The sequence below is a fragment of the Peromyscus maniculatus genome, chromosome 5, assembly GCF_049852395.1.
Source record: "Peromyscus maniculatus bairdii isolate BWxNUB_F1_BW_parent chromosome 5, HU_Pman_BW_mat_3.1, whole genome shotgun sequence".
In the NCBI taxonomy this organism is placed as follows: Eukaryota; Metazoa; Chordata; class Mammalia; order Rodentia; family Cricetidae; genus Peromyscus; species Peromyscus maniculatus.
In genome coordinates, this window is record NC_134856.1 from 115,799,989 (window position 1) to 115,820,337 (window position 20,349).

The 20,349-nt window shown below is 43.6% G+C and overlaps 1 protein-coding gene and 1 long non-coding RNA gene across 6 annotated transcripts in view; one reads left to right on the forward strand and one right to left on the reverse strand.

Annotated features, from left to right (window-relative positions):
- The window catches only part of LOC102921651 (enoyl-CoA delta isomerase 2), a 35,318-nt gene extending 29,117 nt beyond the window's left edge, over positions 1-6,201 (reverse strand). Inside the window, exon 1 of one of the 5 annotated variants that reach the window (XM_042278343.2) lies at positions 6,069-6,201. The gene's annotated coding sequence lies outside the window, so the exon portion shown is untranslated. Of the gene's footprint in view, positions 1-2,670; positions 2,801-6,068 lie in introns of those variants that run through there. The other 4 variants (XM_006983522.4, XM_042278344.2, XM_076573167.1 and 1 more) reach the window with 4 other exon arrangements.
- LOC143273459 (uncharacterized) lies at positions 6,175-16,117 on the forward strand. Its single transcript, XR_013051564.1, has 4 exons — positions 6,175-6,428; positions 6,543-6,696; positions 14,303-14,460; positions 15,877-16,117. It is a non-coding gene; the product is annotated as an uncharacterized LOC143273459 (long non-coding RNA).
- The last annotated feature ends 4,232 nt before the right edge of the window (positions 16,118-20,349 follow it).

A 20,349-nucleotide genomic window follows, 5' to 3' on the forward strand; every position in this document is an offset into this window, starting at 1 on the left:
AAAGAATTTTTTCTTTATTAATCTCCCAGTGTGCAGAGTAATTTCTAACTGGAAAAGGAAATTATTTCTGTAACAGTGGCAGCCTGAGACACTGGAGTTACACAGAAAAAACAGGTTTGAGCAAAGTCTAGGAAGGTCAAAATGAAGTGTCAACTTTGCTAGAAGAAAGATTTCTCAAATGACTGATCACCTGTCACTCAGATGAGCTACAGAAAACCAGGAGTAGCTCAATGACATGTGAAATGGTCATGAAAGCAACAGGCCATCAGATAACTTCCAATCATGAAAACACAATGGACCAGAGGTAGACATTTATGTAATAACTGAGCTCTTACTGTGTTTAAGGTCCTAGAGAAAGGATGTTCTTCCACCAGACTAGTTCTCAGGGAAGACTAGAAGGTAGGCCTTGATGTAATAAACTCTCAAGTAAATGTGAAGTCACTGTGGAGGTAAAGGCCCTGGAGGAAGCACAGAGGGGAACAGAGGAAGGGGCAGATGAGGCAGCTTCTCTAGCCCAAGGCTGCCTGGTATGAGCTGTGGCTCATGTGGGAACTCCTTCTTTTCAGGGATGCTCATTGTAAGGGGTGGGGGATGGATATCGCAATTGCTTTGTTTATACACAATGGCATCCTAGGTCTAGAAGGGACTTTGGTTGTCTTCTAGCCTATTATTCATTTTTCCCCATGCTAGAAACATCTCTACAGCAACCCTACTGGCCATTGGTGCAGGCATTTCCAAGTAGAGTAAATAAAGACCTACTATTCTGTTTCCATCTTGTGGTTCCACATCTATGGATCCGACCAACCACAGATCAAAAATACTTGTAAAATCAAAATTGAACCTGTACTAAACATGCACATATTTTTCTGTTCCTTAGTCCCTAACCAATAGAAAGCACCAAGTATTTGTATGGTATTTATAATTTTTTTAGGTATTATAGCCAATGCAGGGACTATTTAAGGTACATGGGATGGTATGGGTAGGTTGCATGAAGTTACCCCACCATTTTCTTCATTGATACTGCATTGAGGAATAAAAACAAGTCTTCCCCTTGGAGCAGTTCCGAGCAAGAGTGCGGCCAAATTTGAATTCTTCACTTCTTTGTGTGCCTTCTTTCTGTATGTCATTTGTGGTCTGCAGCCTGTTGTCTGTCGGGTGTGTATGTGTCATGTCTGTCTGTTCCTGTTGTCTGCAACAAAGGCTTTGCTCTGTATTTGTTGTCTATCAAAGGAAACATGGTGTGGGAAAGAAATGAGGAATTAGCCTTTTTCCAAACAAAAATCTTTAACTGATTTTATGAGTGAAAGCTGACTCAAAATAGTGCTCAAAACCTCATCCTATATCCAAATATTGTTTCCAACATTCATAGGATATTTGTGTTTTTATTGAAGGGGCCATCCCCTCTTCTAACAGGACTGATCCTAAAAGGGCCAGTTATGTCATCGTCCCGTCCCGTGTCCCTCCCTCCCCCATGCGCGCCCCTCCTATTACTCCACCATCCTATGTTGACTCATGGCTGGCTTCAATCAGACCCTCAGGAAGTACATCCAATCTGGTAGCTAATCACAAGCCACAAGCAGGAACCATTCTTGCTATTTTAAGTCAAATATACCCCGACACAACCACCTATGTCACGAGCCAATCATAAAATGATTCCTGTATCAGTAAGGGTCTAGACCCAATCACTTCAAAGTACACTTAACCCACAACTGGAATCCTCTAGCCATGCTTAAAAGGAGCCTGCCTGCGGAGCTTCTCTCAGGGTCTCCATTTTGCCACTTTGTCAGGTGGTTTGACCCTAGCATGCTGGAATTTTTGCTCTGGAGAATCAAATGTTCTTGTTGATTGCATCTGTGTCTGGTGGTCTTTTATGGGACTTCTCATGAATCCTAGCATTATTTATTTATTTACTTATTCTTGTTGTTTTTTAAGATTGCTTCCAACCTGCTGGCTGCTTTCAGCAAATAATTACCCCAACACACACACACACACACACACACACACACACACACACACACACACACACACACACACTTCTGGGTCAGAGTCATGGAAGAGTAGTTAAATTAAAATTAAAATTAAATCTATCCACTTAGTTTAGGTTGCAAAAGCTGTTTACATGGAAAGTCCAAAGGATAGTAAGGTTGGTTACGTTGTTTTTTTAAAGGCTGGTTAAACTTAACCAGGTTGATAACACAGAATTGAGTACATAGTTTTAAATGATCTCAAGGCATATTATTAGCTTGGTTACAAGGTCTGGCAAAAATCCTGTCTCTGAAGGCACGAAGCATTTTCAGAAAAAGCTACTTAGGTCCCTATAGGGGATTTGGTCAGCACGTTTTGATTCCTGTGGGAGCATCTTGGGTCTGACCGCCTGGGGATTTCAACAGACAGCTGTGAGTTCCTGAAGCACAGATTAGAAAATCAAGGACAAAGATCTTTGGTGTATTCAAAATCTGAGCGGACAGAACTAAATCCTAATTAATGCCTGAGTGGCAGAGAACACACAGGAGGCCACCAGCCTTCAGACTACCCTTCAGGAACACCAAGGAAAGGCTGCCTGGGCGTGGGGGTGGGGCAACAGCTCGGGTCTGACAGTCTCTTCGATTCCTGCCCACAACTCAGTTGGCAGTGGGCTGTAAAGTCAGTCCCACCATTCAGGGTACTTACTTTTAACCTGCTGTATTGCTTCGACGTATCTGAAGCCAAGACGAAAATCCACCACTCTCCACCAGCAAAACACAACAGAGACTGAGTCGTCTCCCCTCCCCCAACCCATCCAAAGCCAATGGTCAAAAGTCACGAAGTCCTTCTGCTGCCATCTGGTGACGTCACAGAGCAACTACACAGTGTAGGGGAAATTTTTAACCTCTACTAAATACTCCAGTTTTACTAAAATTAAAAATCATTACCTTCACAAAAACTTAAAAGATCTGTCTTTTAATGAATTTGTCTTTACTTTCAAAACCCTAAAAACGGTGTAATGGGAGGTAGGGCAAGAATAGGGGGAAGGCTTAAATGGGGATATGGTTGAGTGGAAAGGACAGATAAATAATACTAAGAATATTTAAAAAAACACGTGGAAGCCTAATATATATATATACCGTATATTTAGAAGTTTAATTGGAGTTACTCTACACAGGGGTTATTGTTTCTCTCAGGAGTCATAGATTTCCAAACTAGGTGTGGGACACCACCTATGGAATTGACCAAGGAAGGGAATGCCTTAGGGAATGTACCAGGCTTCTGCTGGTGGCTGTACCTTATTAATCTGTGAGTCCATTGTATCAATACCACCTTGTGACACAAGGTGCTTAGTAAATTCTTATGACTATGTTGGGGGCTGACATACTGAATGGTCTCTTTCAGGGGTGCTACATATGGTTTGGGTTTGATTCGACTTTTTGGTGAGGTCTTTCCCTGCAATTTTTCCAAATTAAGTGCAGCATTGTTTGAAGCTTGTATTTTGCAGACTGTGGTTGGCACATCAAGTAGAGAAGGCTCTAAGAGAGCCACACACCATCAGTTGTTGCTGTCTGCCTGTGTCCACCTTTCCGTCTGCACTACAGATGGCAGGTTCCACAAACTGCTGGGATTAAGGTGATGGAAATGGCTGCAGGTCTTAGGGGCAAATGCCTGGACAAAATTGCTGGAAAGAACTTGAATGCTTTGGTCAGTGTTCTCTAGAGAAGTAGAACCAACTGGGGGGGGGGTGATGAGAGAGAGAGAGAGGGAGAGAGAGAGAGAGAGAGAGAGAGAGAGAGAGAGAGAGAGAGAGAGAGAGAGAGAGAGAGAAATTATTTAATTTTTTCCCCGAACTCCTTCCAGATCTTCCCCACCTTGCTACCCACACAATTTCATGTTCTTTCTCTCTCTTTAAACTAAAAGCAGAAAAAAAACAACAAAAAATTGAAAATCAAACTAAAAAAATTAATAGGACAATAAAACCCTACCAAAACACACTCAAAAGTGCACACAAAAACCGGGGGGTCCATTTTGTGTTGGCCAACTGCTCCTGGGCATGAACATGATTGACACACCCGTGACATTCCATTGGAGAAAACTGATTTTCCCTTATCCAACAGTTATCGATTGCACATAGCTTCTTGGTTAGGGGTGGGACTTTGTGTGTCCACGTCCCCCTTCTCAGTGCTGGTATTTTGTCTGGTTTGAACCCATGCAGACTTTGGCATGCTGTCACAGTCTCTGTTCCTTCTTATGTTCATAAGTCCTGTTGTGTCTGGAAGATGCAGTTCTCAGAACCATTAATCACCTCTGGCTCTTACAATCCAATGTCTGGATACTGTAATTTAGTCAAGTTGACACAGAAAAATAACCACCCTAGCAAGGTCCCAGGGAAGCATCTAGCAGCTCTGTTTTCATAGCTGGCATCAAAATGTATTCTTCCAGTTAGACAGGAGCAAGCCATCCACACACTAAGATAAGCTCTGCTCCTGCGTGCAGGCAGCTGGAAGGGCTCTTTGTTTCAGCCCACATCTTTGTTTTATTATCACTATTTGCAGACTCTTCTCCATGAGTTCATGGTCAGCAATGTGACATATACATACATTTCTACAGATATGTACATGTTTAAAAATAAATATACTTATTTGATAGAACTAAATTAAATGGAACTGTAGAAGAAAATTAAAAATAATCCCATATTTTCACAATTTAAAGATATTTGTAAAGTTGAAAATGTTCTGTTTGGGGATCCCAAGAAAATGAGCTCAGCAGTATAATAATAATAATTATAATCCATCTCTGTTTTCTGCCCAATGCTGGCTTTAAGTCAGATAGTAAAAGAGAAAGTTTACATAAGCAATCACACTATACTTACATTTATGTAACAGCATATTATCTCCCTGTACTGTATGTCTTGGTTAATTTGTCTTTACTGGACAATGACTCTTTAACGAGGGGAATTGTCATTAAATGTTTACAATGAATAAGAGATGGTGTTGTTATTTTGCTGTTGCTTAAATGTGGGTGTGTAGGATTCAGGGTATTAAGACTTCATTAGAACCCCAGACTTGACAGGTCCCAAATTGAGCTCAGCTTTTACTCAGACTCCATCTTTTTTCAAACCCACACATGCTTAGTCATCAAGGTAGAAGTCTTTTGATTACCTTAGGAAGCCCCATTTCTCCTATTTCCCATAGTGGACTGTAGTTCCTAGAAGAAACTGCATCTGTACAGAAGGTCCTGCGAACTAACTGGCTAAGAATTCACAATTAATGGAAGTTGGAAAGTTGTACATGGAGCCAAATATGTTTACCTATTTTTAGTCCTCTTAATGGTCCTTTACTACCAACTTATGAATCTGACCTAACATCTTCGTGAGGACAAGTAAAACTTTTGGAATGCACTGTAAATTTAGCAGACCACTAGCTGCCACCGAACCCAAGTTAAGAATGCCCCAGAATGGCACCAGAAACCTGCAGAAGAAATCCCTGCTGCTATGTTGTAACCCCACCTACCTGATGCCCCCACCAAGCAATTTGGTACATTCATTGATTTGTGACTTTCTTTCATTCTATGACCATGAAAGTTGAAGTGACTTCTTCCTTAATGGAACATACCATTCAGGGGGACCAGAATCAGTGTCCCATGCTACAGTTTCATCTTTGGCTCAGGATAAACCATGACTTATTTCCTTTGGAAGAAGAGCTATGTTTTTCAGTGATACCATGTTTAGCCATCAAGTCCTACGGTTCCTCCTTCAATAGTTCTTGCCATTTGCCCAGGCCCTGGTCACTCATGCCCTGAGTCCCACAGTAGCTCTTTACTAGGTCTGTCTACCTCCCAGCCAACTCTGATTCTGTCAGGTGACCTTTGAGAAATGCCTATCTCATCATTTTACTCCCTGTCATCAACCGCTCAGTGGTCCCTCAGGTTGCTTGGACAAGGTACACACTGTGGTGTGGCCCAGAAGATGCTTTGTGGCTGGCCCTCGTCTACTCCTCTTAAACAATCTTGTACCCATTCCCATTGGCCCTTTGCTGTAGTTATACCAATAACCTGCCCTCCATAAAGCCACCGAGCTCTCCCCTTGATATCTCTCTTACCTGATATCTGGGTTGGCAGACGTTTTTCAATCTACAATCAACAGCTCTTCCTCCTTATTCTTCAGAGCCTGTGTTCCCTCCACCTCATGTGCTGAGGCTGTGAGTATGCCAACTATAGGCTCTGCCCTTGCCTGGCCAAGGAGAAAGCATGTAATGCTGTGGGATGGTCTGTAAGTCAAATGTGTTGCTCTGATTGGTCAATAAATAAAACACTGATTGGCCAGTGGCCAGGCAGGAAGTATAGGCGGGACTAACAGAGAGGAGAATTGAGAGATTAGGAAGGCGGAGGGAGACACTGCCAGCCACCACCATGACAAACAGCATGTGAAGATGCCGGTAAGCCATGAGTCACGTGGCAAGGTACAGATTTATAGAAATGGGTTAATTTAAGATATAAGAACAGTTAACAAGAAGCCTGAGCCATTAGGCCATACAGTTTAAATAATATAAGCGTCTGTGTGTTTATTTTATAAGGGGGCTGTCGGACTGCCAGGTCCCGGAGAGAAGCTCTCCAGCTACAGTGTACCTCTGCCTGGGCTCCTGGGTTCTCATCTCGGATTTGCCATCATGATTGAAGTGTTACAGGGAAGGACAATCCATGCCAGGAACTCTGGACTCCAGGTGTCTGGTCAGTGAGTCCTTGTTGACTGGGTTCCGTGATCTGCCAAACTTCTTGCTTGCCTGCGTTGGCCTTCACTGTATTCTTTTTCATCTGTTTCATTTTGCTTGAGTTGGTTAGAGGTAGTCACTACCACCTGAATATGTTTGTCTCCCCCCAAAACTCATGTTGATGTCTGGTCCTCTGTACAATGCTGTGAAGAGATGGTGGGACCTTAGGAGGTGTTCATTGTGAAGGGGATCTGGCCTTATAGATGAATTAATGTTGTTTTTCTTGAGGCACTGGCTCTCTTGGGGGTTTTACTCCCTCTTCTAAATTTTACTCACTATTCACCCATTATTCTGACATATGAAGCTTCCACTATATTCTTCACCTTTTCCATGACGAGGGCCTCACCAAAAGTTGAGCATCTGATGGCACCATGGTTTTGAATTTTTAGATGCATGAGCCCAAGAGAATCTCTTTTCTTTATCAATTGCCCAGTCACAGGTTCTGCAAGATAGCAACAGAAATTGGAGTAAAACACTCAGATCCTGTATTTGGAATATAAAAACTCCAATTAATTCACCTCTCATCCTCTCTAATGAAGCTTCTGGAAGACTGTCAACCACTTATCTTGAGGAAGAACGCCTCTCCTTTGTTTCCAAGGGCAGGGATGATATATTTGAGCATGTACGGCCTTGCTTCACTTGGGCCACAGGCTTCTCTGCAGTCTGAGTACATCAACAGTCTGAGGCTGGATGTCTGGCAGCATCTCTGCCCCATGACTGTTGTGTGCTAGACACTGCTACCTCCCTTCACTAAAAATAAGCTGAAGGCCCAGAAAGCACTTTGTATAGAAATTAGAGCAATAGGTATTTTTAGGAATCAAAACATTTTCAATGAAAATCTTAAAATATGTAAAAATTCTCTATATTAAACATTAAATGGAGTGAATTTTCCCCTTTTGATGGTTGCTCTGAGCTGACAAGCAGTGCCGCCCTTGGGACCTCCTCAAGAGGCCCCTGGAGCTGCCTTATGGTTGCTGGAGTATGTGTGGCCTTTTCTCTTCTACTGCTGTACCAGCGTTTATTATTCATGCTTCTTTGGTGCATTATTAAAGAAACACCTATTGAGCACTTGCCACTTGGCCGCCATGGGGCTGAAAATTAGAGTGCACACACAGTTACATTACATCTGGGGAGTGGGGCTGGATCAACGAGAAATGATTCAAAAATGGATGCTCAGGAGCTAGTCTGTAGGGTTCTGGATCTACAAGGGATCGGGGCTTTTTTTTTTAAGGTACACCCTTACAGAAAAATGGGCATATTCCAGGTGAAGAGGAGAGACATATGTATAAGGAGTGTGTGTGTGTGCGTGTGTGTGTGTTGTATATATGTGCAAGTTGTATGTGAATATATAGTGTGTGTATAGTATATATGTGTGTATGTGTAGTATGTGCGTAGTGTATAAGTATGTAGTGTGTGTGTAGTATTTGTATGTGTAGGGGGTGGGGGTGGGTGGGTGTATGTATGTTTAGTGTGTGTGTAGCGTATTGGGTATACCTACTCCATCATTCTTGGCCATATCCCTTGAGATTGGGTCTTTTAACCTTAGAGCCGATTTTGACTGGTTAGCTAGCTAGCAAGCACAAATGATCATCTTGTCTCTGCCCTCCACACTGCTGTGGTTACAAGCTTGTGTGTGTGTGTGTGTGTGTGTGTGTGTGTGTGTGTGTGTGTGTCCCCAAACCCAGCCCTTTAGAAACCCGAATCCAAACCAACCAACCAACCAACCAACCAAACAACCAACCAACCAACCAACAAAAACCCCAAACTTCCCACAGTGCTGGGAATCCAAACTCAGTTCCTCATGCTTGCACAGCAAGAGCACTTACCCACTGAACCCCTAGAGAGAACTTTCTGAACCCGCCTGGGCATCTGTCTATAGGACTGACATGTGCTTCTTCCTTCCTTCTACCAGGGCCGCCCCTCTGCTCCAATCCTGCAGTTTGGGCATTGCTGGGCTCCCAGAGCATTACAAGTAACTAGTATTGTGGATGGGTGGTATGGCCACAGGTCCAAGTGAGCATATGAGCACACTGCGTCTGTACAGACAGTCTCCAGAGTGCTCTAAATTGCCAGTGAAGTCCCTTTGTGGAGGTCAGAACAGTAGGATGTGAGACTCCACATCTCTTGCCTTGAGGCAGAAACTCCACCACTGTGAGGATGGAGTCTTCTGCAGGAAAGTGAAAAGAGAGAGGGAGAGGGGAAGCGTCCTGGGGGCAAGTATATTCTTATTCTTGCTGTCACGGAGACTCAAGCAACAACCCCTGTTCTTCTCATGGCTTGTTGGGTCATGTATTAGTTTATCTTCTGCTTTATAATGAAATACCAGAGACTGACATAAAAGGAGAGGTTCATTTAATTTTCCATTTTGGAAGTAGTGGCAATTTTTCTGGAGAGGGCTTGCCTGGCTGTGTCACAGCATGGTGAATGACATCATGAGCATATGGGAAAAAGAGATCATGTAGTAAGACAGGAGGCCAGAGATGGGTCCCAAGAGAACTAAAATAATCCTAAGAGCAAAATGCCCAGTGAGCCAACATCCTCCCACCAAGTCTCAGCTCTCAGATCTTCACACTGAGTATTGAGATTCTACAAATGAGTCTTCAGCGGAACAAACCCGACCCCAACCATAACAGATTGCGTGGTTAATGACAGTATCTTCTAATACATTCTGAACGCGTCAATGAGTAACTTATAATGAATACTAACTTCCCAAGAAGGAGCCCAAGCTATTCTCTGTGGGTTTTCCATCACATATATCCAGATACATATTGCGACAACCACAGCACCCTAATCTTGGCTCATGCACTTGCCCTGAGTCCACAAACACTGGAAGACACATATTCTTGCTCATAACTCTTATGCATGAGGGAGGATGGCGTTAAGGGCTAGTTGGTATTGTCACTCTGACATGCTTGATATTAAGATAGATTTACAAATTTGAAATGTCAGACCGTATTGAAAATATGAAGATTAGCAGTGGCAACAGTAAATATGGATGCCAGATTTCCTACAGCCATCAAAGGGAGGCTGGCGGTCACTGTGCATAGACATCTGTGCCTCTTATACCACATGCCAGCTACCACCAGGCTGCCCTCCGACTTCCCTTATTTCTTCTTGGGCTTTGTTAGCGCGCCCCTTGCCTGGGAACACCACATCTCCCTCACCCAGATGAGAGCTGTTTACTTCAGCAACTTCTCTGCAGCCCAGCCCTGCTGGTGCTTTCCTGGCACATGACCACTCTCTGGAGCCTGTTCTGTCTTGTTATGTCCAGGCAGAAAACCTGAATGTGGCTCTAAGCTGCAAGAGGATGCAAGCTACGTGGCTACATATGAGACGGCCAGATTCTCACTGACTTTAAAGGGAATTCTTCCTGATTTTTAGAATAGTAGAGACCCAGTGTGATCTGGCACATGGGATGTTAATGGAATCCATAAAATGCAAAAAGCAAAAATAGCTCAAAGGAGAAACATCTAAGGCTGCCATCTCAGTGTGTGTCGTGTGACCATGCAGGATGAGGGGGGTCTAGGACTGCTGGGGACGAGACCTAATGTAAGAGTCATAAGATCCTGTGGTCTGGGGGAACTTCGACTAACATCGGGCTTTGTTCTGATATCCCCCAGGCATTTCTGTGAGCATCTGACCTAGCACTAGAGCTCAGCTGGGTCCCTGCATTGCCCACGTACAGCAAAGGCATTGCCCTCACTTATCTGTGATGGGAATGAAGGTCAATACCAGTGTTGTCTCTGTTTGTTCTTGAACTTTGCTCCCCTACTCCAAACTGCTCAGGGCCACGAAAGGGGCTGGGAAAACAGCTGGCTTTTGACACCTGCATTTCAAAAGTGCTGAGTTCAACATGCTCTCCAGGGTAGATTTGCCCAGATGGATTGTTACCATGGATGCTTTTGTTTCTTGTTTAGCTTTTATGAGAAACACAAACCGATTTCTTACTGCTTGGAAGGGTCCTCATGGAAAGCGCCTGAAACTGACAAGATGAGGTATGGCAGACAGGTTGGGCCAGAGGCATTCTTCCTCATTTCCTGACTTAAAGTACATATTCATTTCTCGAGGTCTTTCATTAGTCCATGTTAGTCCTACAAAACTTTTGAAGGAGAGATCAGAGACAAGCATTTTTGATGACAGCCTTGAAGCAGAGCCAATTCTCCTTTTGGAGAGAAAGGAGCCCTGGGAAGATATGGAACTGGAATGCGGAGGGAAGGGAGCCGCTAAAGGGAATGGGGAGGAGATAAAACCAATGAAAGCTTGGTGCTGGAACATGGAAAGTCTGTTTCATGTGCCAGGAAAATGATCAACAAAGCATATTCCTCAGGTCTCCACAGAAACTTGAGGAGGGTGGTACAGGCTATGTACCACATCCTTGCTGAGGTTCTGAAGCCTGGAGCAGAAGATGGATTGGTCTCTATGCAGCCCAGGTCACAGAGAGCCAGTTCATTTTGTTTTTGTTTTTTTGTTTTTTTTTGGTTTTTCGAGACAGGGTTTCTCTGTGTAGCTTTGCGCCTTTTCCTGGAACTCACTTGGTAGCCCAGGCTGGCCTCGAACTCACAGAGATCCGCCTGGCTCTGCCTCCCGAGTGCTGGGATTAAAGGCGTGCGCCACCACCGCCCGGCTGCCAGTTCATTTTGTAATAGTCAAATTAGAATCCATGGCTGAGTGACAAAGTTCCCCCTGGCTTCTTGAGAACATGGCAGTGTTCCAAGTAAGCCTTGAGCAGATCTGATCCTTGAGAAGGAAGACAAAGAGTACATTTCAAAATAAATCATTAACAGCCTGGTGATCCCTTGTCATAATAAGATTGTAATTGAGGGAGGCAGAGGGTAGAGCAACCAGGAGTAAGCTATTTCACCACTGGGAGCTATAAAAGATTCAAGGGTTCTGGAAAGCTGCCCTCTTTCCAGCCCATAATCCAATTCCTCCCCGGGGTTTATTTGTCAAGAGCATGAGGTTGCTGTATGGACCCTTCAGACACCAAGAAAATGGATACTTTGTCCCCCACTCCCAGCCACCTTGGAGACCAGCAGTCTTGACCTCCAACCCAGGGGCTAGTGGACTTCTAATGAACAACACCAGAGGAGTGAGGGGCACCACAGCTTCTGGGTAATAGGTCAAGAGGGCAGTGGTGAAGACCAGGGATCCCCAAATTCTTGGACCAATTGCTAACACAATTCACTAGATCTACATAGAGGATGTTGTGATTCCCAGGGCAAAGTCTCTGTTTATTATCCCAATATTTACCTCCATCTCAAGTTCCTGGTCTTTTCTTGTTGACCCAAGTCAATCATTTCAAAGTCCCATTCAGCAAATATGTTAGCAAATTGGCTTTGGCCATAAGTCCTTTAGCAGATTTGGTCATTTGGTCATTAGTTCTTAAAGAATCAATATTTGGAGGTATGGATAAGAACCCCCGAGAGCCTGTTTCATAGTGTGATCACCACAGATGGGCAAGGAGGTTTGAAAAGGCAGACAAAGCCCTCTCATCCTCTAGGTGACTTGGAGTTTGGTGTGCCATGCTGCAACTAAGCAGAACCTTCCTACAGCTGCTGTGTTTACAGCTGGCAGGCAAGGATGGATGGGACCAGAAGTCAGTGTCACAGTCAACATATGCTGGGAAGAGGTGGTCTTGGGATGCTGCATGCAGCAAGGGTATGAAAGGCAAGAAGAAAGAGGACTGCTTTGAACTGCCACTAGGGGTGGGAGGCATCAGGTTGAAAACTGTCCTTGTGTCTGTGGTGGGTGTGGATGAGTCACCTGTACCTTTGTTCATAGCCAAATAGCTCTGGCCTTTGCTTGGTGTGACTATCATTATGTGAACCAGTCTGTTTCCCAAATCTCATCCAAGAGGAAAGGCTCCTCTGTTCTGATAGACATGCTCTGGTGGTCCGACCTTTAGTGGGCCTTGCATTGATGGTTTGGAGTCTGTCATTTATATAATTTCTGCACATGTGGCCACAGCTGCTTTCTCCTTTTGCATACTGGTTCTGTTCTGTCTGCCTGGGTTTTTGTTTTGATCATTTTCTATGCAGAGACGTGCTTTCTGTGCAATGATACTCTCCTTTCCCATCCACTCAATGAGGCTTGGAGATGTTGAGTGTAAAGGCTCCTTGGTGTGGCTGATGATCTAGGGACAAGACTCAGCAGATGGTTTACACATCATCACCTGTCCCCAGCCAGGGGAAGGAGACAGTTCTCTACTTCCTTTTCCTCCTCTCTTATAAAATGTTGAAGGTGCAGCCCAGTGACAGAGGACTTGCCTGACCTCCACTCCCAGCACTGCAAAAGCAACAAGAGGCTAAATTCAAGCCATCTTTATATTTCTTTTTACTTACCCCACCCCCCAAAATAGCAACATTATAGAGGCACAATTGTCTATGCTTTAACTTTTTTTTTTTTTTTTTCAGTGCAGGGGATTGAGCTCAGGGCCTCACACATGCTAGGCAAGCCTGTACCCTCAGTCCATTAGATATTTTAACTCAATGACTTTGGGGAGATATGAGGAAAGCCCCCTAAAGAGAAGCAGAAGGCTGCAATGGCAGAGCCCCTCAGGGAAGTACAGGTGGGTCCACAGACCAGGATGTCAGAACCAGACTGGACATGCACTAGTTCTGGATTCTATAGGAAAGAACAGGCAAGGCAGGGCTGTCAGGATCCAGCCAAGCCAGTTCAAACAGCTTTAGATTTAATGGCTTAGGGTCTGTCTGTCCCTGGTTGTCTGGTACATGGTCCTCTGTAATATGACTATCAGATAAGGGGAGATGGTTGGTGGTGTGGCCTCTTTAGCTACTTAGGAAAGGCCAAGCTACTTGCAAGGGCCTCAGAACTGCACAATGACAGCATTTGAAAGATTGCACTCTTCTGACAGTCAATAAACTGTATGTATTTCCAGTGTACAGTTTGATGATGTTGGCATGTGTAGATACCTGTGAAATTCTGACCACAATGGAAATGGCGAATGTGCCTATCACCACGGAAGTTTTTCTCATGCCCCTTAGTGATCTTCACTGACCAGGTGACCACAAATGTGCTTTCTGTCACTATAGATGAGTTTGCATTGTCTAGCTTTCCACAAATGGGTAACACAGCATGCGTCCTCTTTTGTCTGACTCCCACTCAGTATTGTGATTTGGGAGTTGCCCATGATCTTGCATATGCCAGTGGCTTTTTATTGCTGGCTAGCTGCCACCATGTGGATAGCACATCACTGTTTATCAGTCCATCTGTTGAAAACACTTGGGTTATTCACAGTGTGGGCTGTTTCCATAGAGTTGTTGTGAGCCTCATGTACATTTGGGCACCTGAATTTGCTTGTGTGTGCAGATACCTTGTTTTTTTCTTGGGTGCCTGCACCTACATGTTCAATGGCTGAGTTCTATAGTACAGCCATCCCCAAATAGTTACTGGAGATTGGTTTCAAGAACCCCCCACTGGATATGAAAATCCATGGCTGCATAAGCCCCACATATAAAAAGAGGTAATATTTCCATAGACTCTATGGTTGACTCTGTGATCTTGTTTTTTGTTCGTTTTAAATTGGCCATTCAATTCTTTATTAGATCATCGGGTGTTTTAGACAGACACAGTATCTCAGCTGACTCTGCAATCTTTAAATCATCTCCTGATGACTAAAAACAATGGGAATGCCTTGTCAATAGTCAAACTGCATTGCTGAGGGAACAAAGATGGGAAAGAAGTCTACACAAGTTCAACACAGGTACCACACTTTTTTCCTCCCTCCCTCCCTCTCTTTCTTCCTTCTTTCCTTTCGTGTGTGTGTGTGTGTGTGTGTGTGTGTGTGTGTGTGTGTGTGTGTGTGTGTGTTTTACTGGGGATTGATGACCCTCTCCAGCATTTTTTCCCCATCATTTTGCTGATCTTTGCCATTCTGATTGTAGTAATATGCAATCTCAAAGTTGCTTTGATTTTCATTTCCCTAATTGCTAGGGATGATGAACATTTTCTTAGATATTGCTTAAAGACTTTGATCTCATCTTCTGAAAACTCTCTGTTTAGATCCCAAGCCAATTTTTTGAATGGGTCACTTTTTATTTTTTGTTTTTTGAGTTCTTTATATATTGTGGATATTAATCTGTCAGACATGTATCTGGAAAAATTATCTTCCATCCTGTGGGCTTCCCCATTACTCAATTTTTTTTAACTGTCCAGAGCTTTTTAGTTTTGTGAAGTCCCAGTTGTCAATTATTGGACTCAATTCCTGGCAAATGGGGTCCTATTCAGAAAGTCTGTTCCTATACCTATAATGTAGGGTACTGCCTATGTTTTCTAGTGGTTTCAGTGTGTCAGGTTTCACATTTAGGTCTTTATCCATTTGGAGTTAGTTTTTTGTGTAAGGTGAAAGACACAAGTATAATTTTGTTCTACATATGGACAACCAGTTTTTCCAGCACCATTTGCTGAAGATGCTATCTTTTCTACTGTGTGTGCTTTTGGCATCTTTGTCAAATATTAAATGGTCATAGTTACCTATATTCATGTTTGAGGCTTTGATTTTGTTCCATTGGTCTACATGTCTCTTTTTGTGCCAGTGCCATATTGTTTTTATTACTTTGTTTCTGTAATATAATTTGAGGTCTGGAATGGCAATCTTCTCAGCATTGTTCTTTTTATTTAGGATTGTTTTGATTATCTAGGGTCTTTTTTACTTCCAGGTGAATTTTAAGATTTTTTTTCTTCTATTGCTGTGAGGAATGAGATGGGGATTTTGATTGCAATATCATTGGATCTATAGTTGGATTTTGGAAGAATAGTCATATTTACAATATTAATTCTACCAATCTATGAGCATGGGATGTCTTTCTATTTTCTAGCCTTTGTTTATTTCTTTCATTAGAGATTTAATGTTTTCATTGCAGAGGTCTTTCATCTCCTTATGTGTCTCAAGATATGGTCTATATTAGAGAAACTTCCATGTGCTGATGAGTAGAATGTGTATTCTTTGGTATTTGGATAGAATTTTCTGTAGACATCTGTTAAGTCCATTTGATGCATGATGTCATGTAATTCTGTTTTTCTGTTTAATTTTTGTTAGATGACCTATTTATTGCAGAAAAGGGATATTGAAATCATCTGCTATTAATGGGTTGGTATTAATCAGCATCTTTAATTTCAGCATCAATGGAGAGAGCCCAGCCCATAGTGATTGGTGCCATCCCTGGATTGCTGGCCCTGGGTTCTATAAGAAAGCAGGCTGAGCAAGCCATGGGAAGCAAGTCAATAAGCAGCGCCCCTCCATGGCCTCTGCATCAGCTTCTGCCTCCAGGTTTCTGCCCTGTTTGAGTTCCTGCCCTGCCTTCATTCAGTGATGAATAGCAATGCTGAAGGATAAGCTGAATAAACCCTTTCCTCCCCAATTTGCCTTATGGTCATGGTGTTTCATCACAGCAATAGGAACCCTGACTAAGACATGTGTGTATGTGTGTGTTTGTGTGTACATATGTGCATGTGCATGCTGATGCCCACTGGAGCCCGTGGACTGGAGTTACATGCAGTCAGTTGCGAGCTGCCCATGTGGGTCCTCGGAACTGAACCCAGGTCCTTGGCCGAGTCATTGGGTTTCAAAGGTTCTGGGCATCTCGTACCCTTCTCCTGTGTCTCACTGAAGCAAGTAGCATAGGGCTTTCTGATCAGTTGTCCGAGTACTTCAGGGCACTTTCTCTACCTTTTTTTTTTTTTTGTGTGTGTGTCTCTGAAGTCAGAAATGGACACCAGAATGGACTGTGCATCTGCTATGAGCATATGTTGTGATATGAATAGATCTCTAATCACACAACTGAGAAAGCAGGCGTTCTCAACTGACACTGTCATTGTCTACTTGAAGTCTTTGGAGATTCAAAAACACTGCTGTAATTATTATGACATATTAATGTCTGGGCCCCATGGTCCCTATTCTAACAGTTATAGCTAAAACTCTTTAGTCTGGAATAAGAAAAAAAAAATGAAAAAAGAGCTCCTATATAGAATTCTTGCTGTAACACTGTTTAATTTTGTCCTGGAGAACTGTACATTACTATAACACAGATGGAAATCTGAAAACAAACACATGAAGACAAACAAAACCCCAAACACAGCCACAGCTGACCTTATCATTACAATATGGCGGGGGTGACAAGGTGAAGGGCCAGTAGCATGTGCTTTGGTCAAGACTGGAGGAGATTAGTAGGGGCGTCTGAGTCCACCTCCACCCCATTCCCATCCTATCAGTTCAGTTCAGGGCTTTGCTGTGTGAGCCTCCTCAGCCCCAAGTATGGCTTGGTTTGTGGTGGTATTGTGTCCCCCAAAATATTGTGTACCCTAATAAATTTACCTGGGGTCAGAGACAGAACAGCCACTAGATACAGAGGCTAGAAAATGGTGGCACTCACATCTTTTATCCTAGCATTCCAGAGACAGAAATCCATGTGTGAAGGAAGTAGTCTGTGACCCCAAACTGTGATAATCTGATAGAATTAGTCTTCCTAAGGCAGAAATACCTGCTGACAATTAAAACATGGTATTATACTCATCAGCTGTTGGTCATTATGACAAATACTCCAGAACATGGGCTTATCAAGAGAAAAGATTTGGGGTCACAGTTTTCTGTGATGGCCGAGTCATACTTGATTGGCCCCATTATTTTGGGATTGTGAAGCAACAGGGAATGTGTGACAAAGCAAAACTGCTCACCTCATGGCTAGGGAGCAAATGAGAATGTGTTAAGAGCTGAGGTTCTACTGTCCCTTTCAAGGGTGCACCCCCAATGACCTAAAGACCTCCCTTTAAGATGCCGTCTCTAGAATTTTCCAGCACTTCCCCATAGTGTCAAGCTGAGAACGGTGCCTTTAATGCATGGGCCTTTGGGGGACATTCAATACCCAAATGATAGCAGTACAGTGTGAAAGACTATTCAAGACCACGTGACAGGTGGAGTGACTGGAATTAAGTTCACTTACAGCCTGAGCAAGAGGAAAGTAAGAGCCAAGTAGCAGGGTAGGGCTGGTGGATAGAAACTAACAGATCACATGAAGCGGGGCTCTGGTTGATCTAACTAAATGAGATTCTTGCTGAAGATAGTCTCAGGTCACCAGATGTTACCCGAGGGACAGTAGAAGCAGAGAGACCTATCAGAGACAGAGGAGGGGCAGATTTCTGGTTGAACTGGCTTAGCAGGGTTCTTAAACTGGATTTTACAAGGAAATGCACAAGTAGCTCATAGAAAGTTCAGAACCCTGGTGAAGGTTTGACCAGGCAAAGTGTCTTTGTCTGTCTGAACCTTTTTCTTTATATATATATATATATATATATATATATATATATATATAAATATAATAAGCATGACTTTATATATATATATATATATATATATATATATATATATATATATATATATATATATATATATATATATATAGTAAATGTGACTCTGGATGCTGACAAGTAGGTTCTACTTTGTTTCCGGTTTTGCAAATCTTGCTGAAGCTATGAACCCATTTAGTTAGTTTGCCTGCAATCCTTATCAGATTTTAAAATGATTTTCCTTTGTTCTTTCTGTGTCAAGGCTCTGAACCACAGTCTTCTAGGTGCTTTTAAATTCAAGCAGTGAACTGATCAGTAGTGACAGCTTGGGCAGATTTGCCCCTGGTGTTTTCTCTGTGGATTCACAGTTTCTGACCAGAAGTAGAACTCCGCTCGTGGGCACAGCACTCAGGTCACAACCACACACTCAGCCTCAAGGACTGCCCATACAGCCCCCACTGTATGCCTAGGTCCTTTTCCTGTTCCAGTTGCTTTAATCACACTTTTGTCCTCCAAAAGGACCTTGGTTGGAACCGTGGGCAGTCATTCCTCAGGAGAGAGGCTTGGATTCTAAAGCACTGTGCCAAAGGAGCAAGGATTCCTTTGCAGATGGCTGAAGGGCTATTTCAGAGACCCTGGAGGGCATGCTGAGATACTTGAACTTGTGTGCATTTTCTTCTTAAAACCCACATTGCTCATCTGTGAGTACTTTCCTAGATAGTTCAGCAGTTTGAGCAGGAGTTTGAAAGGACAGCCTTATAGATAAAGAGTCTACAGGCTCTTTATCAGTCCCATGATACAGTGTGGCACCTCTGGCCATTGGTCAACCCCACAGCTCAAGGCAGAGGCACGTGACTGCCTGAGTGTCCCCTGTCTCCTGGAGTTCCACGTGATCACCAGGGTGACCACCATCGAGTGCAAAGCTCCTTCCTTTGTTTCTGCCTCGGTGTCTTTCCCCTGAGGCTGGAGGAGAAAGGTCTCTGTTCTCATACCACTCTGTTCCTGCCTCTATCAAGAAAACTCACCTCACCATTTTGTAATTACCCAGCTGTCTCCCATTTCTCCAGGTCGCATGAACACACTCACGGATTACAGCGAGACCACTCTCAGTGGAGTTCGGCCTTTTGTAGGCCCCGCCTTATCCTCCCTATTACCTTGGGTTCTTAAGCTTTGTTTCTGCAGCTGAGAAATGTTCTTGGCAGTGAGATGTTGACTTCCAGCTCATTTCCTCCTCTTCTGTCCAGAATGATAGTTTTATCACCCTTGGGAGTTATCCAGTGCTTGTATAGCAGGCACATTGACAGTCACTGGAAGAGTGCCATGCAATGTCACTCTGATCAGAGGAGAAAAGGCAAGTGTTTCCGTGTCACTGCTGGTTGTTTATAATTGGTTACTGTAGCCAAGCTACCTTCTCATACCAATTCTAAGATCCTAAACCTGGAGCCATTATGAATGTACCAGGTAGGCATGTTTACGTCAAGAGTGCTTAATGGTGCCCTCCGCTAGTCCATAGATGGTAAACAGCGTTTAGAGTTTTTGCCCCAACCGAGACTTAGGTAAATAGATAGATCACTCCAGTCGCTGAGTGGCCCCACAAATACAACCACATTTGGTTACAAAACAGATCTTGCCAGGCACATCGGATGCACACTTTAATCTTAGCACTCGAGAAGGAGAGGCAGGCAGATCTGAGTTCTAGGACAGACTGGTCTTCACATCAAGTTCCAGGCGAGCCAGGGCTGCACAGGGAGACCCTGTTGCAAAAAACAAAGAAGCCAACAAACCTGACAACTTGAGCTCCTGCTTGAAGGTTTCAAGGACTATTGATCTTTATGCCTCAGGATCTCGCACATCACATGGTGAATTGTTGGCCCTGGTGAATAGTAAGCACCTTGGGTGCACTAGGCACCTCTCCTTCGGTGACCATTCTTCTTTCAGCCCCATCAAGCTTCCTTTGGGCATTCCTGGGGGTCTGGGAGTTTCTTTGCGTTTGAAGACAGGCCCCTGTTTCACAAAGATGAAAATTAGCCTTATCTTGAATCACTGTGACCCCTTGTGGTGTCCCTGGGAAGTGCATCTCAGCTTTTGCTAAATGGTTTTCTCAGCCCAGTCTAGGAATTTATGCAAAGCTTCGTTTAGTGTTGACACCCTCCTCACCTTACCCTGGGAGCAGGAACATGCTAAATTCATGTGCTTCAGTCAGTGTGACCAGGTGAGTCTAAAAATGTATTTTTGTCTAGAGTTGGGGGACAATAACAACCACAACAAACAGAACAAAACATTTCTGCCTGGAGACGCAGAACTGGACTGG